This window comes from Wyeomyia smithii, chromosome 3, assembly GCF_029784165.1.
Source record: "Wyeomyia smithii strain HCP4-BCI-WySm-NY-G18 chromosome 3, ASM2978416v1, whole genome shotgun sequence".
Lineage (NCBI taxonomy): Eukaryota > Metazoa > Arthropoda > Insecta > Diptera > Culicidae > Wyeomyia > Wyeomyia smithii.
The window spans coordinates 182,784,728-182,790,526 of record NC_073696.1 but is presented as its reverse complement, the minus strand read 5'-3'; positions in this window follow the sequence as shown (position 1 = coordinate 182,790,526).

Below are 5,799 nucleotides of genomic sequence, written 5' to 3'. Positions count from 1 at the left end.
ATGATGATAATGAATTTCAACTTTGACAATAAATAAACGAATGTGAACTTTGACTGAGGAATGAATACCAACAAATGTGTTCATCGAAAAACAACATTTCGATTTGTCTAGCGACCGTTGTCTAGCTACAGTTTATGTTTGTGCGTAGAAAAGATATTTGACGCTAAGGTTGGCTTGATATCAGTCTGTTTGAGTTTCTAGGTGGTGATTTTTCTCAGCACTGACTGGAGCACATACCAGTACTTGTTTTTAAATTATACTATTTCGGGAAAAATGTACATGAAGCTAGTTAATTGGAAATTGTTATAAAAACTGATCAATTTCACCCCGTTCTATGGTACTTTTTTCATTGAAACACACCTGTCAAAATGTCAAAACAGCCATTAACAGCGCAACAGAAGATGCTGTTGGGTTCGTGGAGAGGAATCGATCGACCGCCGTTACAGCTTGACAAGGAGTGTCAGCCGATTTTATTCGAATCCGTGAGTAACCCCCCGCCTATAGGATCGTAAGGGCCAAGACCAAGAGCTTGTTAGCCTCAGCAGAACCATCACCACCGATGGATCTGAATGCGTATCATCGAGAGACTTTTTCCACGCCACGAAGTAATTCAATGGCTTCCGGTGGTCTAGTCTTACGTCCCATGTTCCAGTATCTCTGACACAGACCAGAGTTGGTCGGTCAACCTACCGGACGTCTAATCCGTGAGCGACTACAACCGTGTCGAGTTTGATGAGGAGGCAAGGGCTACGAATGAAGAACTCTTTATGATCGCCAACTCCTTAAAGGTGAGAAAGGCACCGAGACTGAATAGAATCCCGAGTTTGGATGGCTATAAAAGTGGCCCGGGCTGTTTTGGGTAGTCATGCAGAGGTGCCAGGATGACTGCCGTTTATCGGAGAGATGTATGTGACAGAGAGTAGTCCTACTACCAAAGGCTTGGAAACCGGGTAAAGACACATCGGCATGTAAGCCTATCTATCTGCTGGATATTGTGGGCTTGTGAGGATTATTCTCAACGGCTGGTAAAGTACACGTAAGGTGTAAACGGTCTCGCAAGTAGCCAGTTCGGCTTCCAGAATAGCAGGTCCATGCTGGATGCTGTTCTTTCGGTCGCGTCGTAAGAGAAGGGGCATTCGCTATTGCGCAATCGTTACGCTCGATGTGAAAATGCGTTCAATAGCGGCAGCAGGGACTCCATAGCACTTGCGCTCAGGAGCATCCATGTACCGGTGTCGCTATACAAAATTCTGGAACATCATTTCCAGAATCGAGTCCCAATAACCGAAGGAGTACCGCAAGGTTTAATCCTGGGTTCGGTGATCTGGAATTATTATTATTATTATTATTCTTATTAGTTTACTTTATTAAACTAAAATAAAGTCTTAATGAATATGAATACATCTTCATCGTCAGCGTCATATTGTAAAACAAACTGATCTTGCAACACTACTTGAGAAACAACTGGAACGTTCGGCAAATTCGAAGAAATTTTGAGCTGTAGTGTCATCGATGATATTGGTCTATTAAATCCAAACAATGTACGATTAAACCATGTTAGGAGAAGAGTAGAAGTCTTAAGAGCACGCGATGGTACATGAATATCAAGTAACGACAGTAGTCTGAAACGGTCAACTGTGTTCTCCTGACGCTTAGTGACAAATGTTGCCTGCTGGATTTTCCGTCGTCGAGCTAGGGAGCAAGTTCTGTGTGTCACGCCATGGCAAGTGTCTCGATGCAATTCGTACAAATCGTTTTTTGAATCGTTCCGATTAGTAGACTATAATTCATTGATGTGGGATCCAAACTAGTGAAGCATTCTTTAAGTTGGGTCGCACTAACGAGCAATATAAAGCCATCAAGCAATACGGGTCATTAAAATTGTCCGCGCATACAGCGGAAAAATGCAATGCGCAGTGAGATTTCATCATCACGCGTCGGGTTTTCATACACGTCTGGAACATTCTAGCAGCAAGCGTCTCTAGCATTTAATCTTCAGGTTACGACATACCGCAAAGGATTTCATCTTCCTTCCACAGGATTGGTCACCATTCACCATTCATCAATACGTAGAAGACCAAGTATATGCTAGCAGGAGAAACCGAGAATGATAGGACTCGCATATCCGGTATGGTAGCAATCAAAGGAGATGAGTTCAAGGTAGTGAACGATTTTGTGTAGGTACCTGGGATCATTGTTAACGTCAGACAACAGCTAGAGCAGAGAAAATCGCAGACGTATTGCGACTAGAAGTTGAGTACACTACAGACTCCACAAGACCTTGAGATCTAATAAACTTCGCCCTCGTACCAAGTGCACCATGTACAAGACGCTTGTAGTACCGGTAGTTCTCTACGGGCACGATACACGGACAATGTTCGAGGAGAACTCTCAAGCACTGGTCGGTTTTCGAACGACGGTGCTTAGAACCAGGTTGAAGTGAAGAATGAACAACAAGCTGACGCAAATCTACGGTGAGCTTAGTATCCAGAAAGTCCCTTATTCCAGAAAGATACAATGGACGGGACATGTTGTAAGAATGCCGGACAATTCCGCAAAAGTGTTGTTCGTACAAGACGTAGAGGCTTATAACGACCTAGCTGGTTGGACCAATTGGAACAACACCTTAAAAGAGTGTCACGCATAAGAAACTGGAGACAAACTGCCATGGAACGTGCATTGATGTAAAATTTTGACGCACGACTCGTTATTTAAACTATGTATCCAGTAGTTTAGTTTTCATTGCATGTAAATTACTCACAAGCAAGAATTGTAATACAACAGTTTTGAATGGGGATCGAGTGACCTATTTAAATGATCGTAGTTAATTTTATTTGTTGACGCAAAAACCACCTATAAAATATGAAAACTGTTAAAGTTCCAAGCTTCAAAAAGAACTTAAGAAGCCTCTCGAGAGTTTTTGAGGTGGGATACGAACACTCACTGGAGTGGATGAGAAGCTAGAGCAGTTATTCCTATCTTCTGCTCAATTTTGAGATCTAGATAAGTTGTATTTGCTCCATCACGAGGGCGAATCTAGCCGGATAAATAGATGCGACAGAGGAAAAAAATAGTTCTTAGAAGATTTAGGGCCGAGCAGCCAAAATCTCCACACAAACATGTTCAGTTTTTTTGGCTGTATATCAAAGATTAAACAATAGGTAGTCATGAAGAAAGCGAACTAAGAGTATTCTTGAGAAATCCAACACAAGTTGGGGATACTTCATATCTCTATCTCTATCTTACTGGATAAGTAATTCTTGTAGTAACTGATCAAAAAAACGAATCGCTCTACACGGTTACTACAGGATTCGTATCTTAAATTTAATTCAATCTTGCGGTGGTTTGATTACGTACTACTTCGGTAACCTAGGTAAGCTACTACACACTTAATTTATCTCGGCGAACTTCCCAACAGCTGATGGATCTCGGCAAAGCTTTTCACAAAGGTCAGCAATATATTTCGACGAACATTCAGCAAATATGTCGATCTACCGCGAACCAGCAAGTATTGACATCTCTTTTACCGAAGTTCTTGAAAATTCTGCCGAAAACTTGTAAAACATTTCCTGAATTTATCAGTTGTTGAGTTCTCGGCAATAAAATCTAAGTGTGTAAGACGTTTTGCGGCTGGGTTTCCTTACGAAGAAAAATCACAGTAGGATGAATATTAGAGCAACGACAACTTGATAGAAGAATAAAATATAAAAGGTGAAATTAATATGAGACCGTTGTGAAAAAGGTTTTTTTTTTTTTTCTACAAAGTACCGGAGAAATTTCACCAAATTAAATATTTATTACAAGTATTCATATCTAGCTCGTATATAATAACCCAACCTTAAAAATACTCACCTCCATTGACGAGTAATAAAAGATAAACAGTTTACGGCTGGGCTCGTCGTGAAGATCCCTACTTATTGCTATTTGATTCCAATTGAGAAGAGTAGCGTGCACAGTTAGTTTTTCCTAATGATTTAATTGAATGTCGGCTCGATGACTAAAGGAACAAAAACCCTATCTAGTAACTGGAAGAAATTATATTGGTTACCCATATTGCTGGAGGTCACTATGACAATGTCTGCCGCTAAAGTTTTGATCAAATTACGAAATTTCAGCTAAGGCTTAAAATAATTGCTTCGACCTAGTCTCTAGGATTACAACTAAGCGGTTTATGTAAACGGCAGCGCCTTACTTTCGTAGCCTCTCTCGACTGGAATATATGTAATCAAAAGTTTTTCGGGCGTATTCTCCCGGGTGGAGCTGCAATTGTGTAACAACGCCAGAGGGACGGTTGCGTCTCTTGAAAATAGCTTCGCTTCTGATCTCCGAACATCAAAGTAGGGAAAATTCCCATTTGAGCTTACTTTATTAACTCAAAATCACGTAACGAACGAAGCGAAACTGCAGCAAGTGGCATCACCATTCCGCACAATTTGAACTTAAATCCATGTTGGCCTCCGCTGAGGGTATTGCGTTGAATAATTGAATTCCGGTCATACTGAACAGATAATCGGTTAACTTTTAAACCGAAGCTTGAGTGTCATAAGTAGGTACCATTCGGAATGGTTGCCTTTTAAACTTTTGACTATGATATGTGTTCATTTTGTTGGTTTTAAACGTTGCAGTAAATATTTCACAAAGCCACTGAAATTCTGATTTTCTGTTTATCAGATTACCACATAAACGGAGGTCGGTTAGCAGCGGTCGATAAGCGATAGAATATTCTCACTCGGTGGCAGACGTTTAATTGATTGATACGGAGGATAAAATGTTTCGTTTGTTTGCCTAATGGTGATTGAAGTTTATGTAAATATTCTCATTGTAATATTATATGAACCGTATGAAAAAAAAAAACGTATGAACCGTATCTCAAATTTCAGTCCAAACCAATTTTCTGTAGCTTTCAATAAATTTTACAAAAACGAATGATGAAAAAAGTACCCAAGTCGATTTGTTGTTCTGTTTCTATCGGCATTTCGCCTAACTAAAGATATACTCACTAAACTCAAACTGATTGAAAGCAAATAAAACCGTAATTGAATCAATACAAAAGCAACCGATGCCTTCGAGCATCCAACACCGAAACCTTCTTTGCTCTGAACCAATTCAAATTAAAGTGAACCATTCCAGCTTCAGTAAACATCGTACCAACCATCCGAGACAATTTACGCTACGTACACGCAAGAACACCTATGGAAGTTGTTTCGATCTTTCACACAAGATTTTCTCGGTCGGTTATGGAAATAGGAGAATATTTTGCCATCAAGCATTTCGGTTGCAACCTGCGGAAAGACAGACGAAGGCCCGAACTCGACCGATATGGGTTTCGCAGATGTGATCAAATTTCGGTTGTACGGGTAAACGAAAGAATCACGTTCCATCCAGCAGACAGAGAGTTTCACATGCGTCAAGCCCCTGCAAGAGTAACTACGATTGAGAAACTTTGCCGGAGGCAAACCTTGGCTGTGTTAGCAGAAAAAAATGATACACACGCACCACGTTCGAGAAATTGCACCAGTTTATCGTACTGTAGCTTGCATAGTTTGTGGAATAGCTGCTACAGTATCCCTGAATGTAGCTGTAGGGAATAGTTTAAAAATGATGACAAAGAGCAAAATGCATGCTTTGTATGTACATTCATAAACGTATCTGGTCATCATTGCCATTATTACCTGTGTGCAAATCATGAAATTGCTATGAGTAAAAACCGATGATAAATACATTTCTCTCTCCCTTATATCAAATATACTTTGTTTATTGTAAAACGATTGATTTTTTTTCGATAAGAGTCAAGTTTTT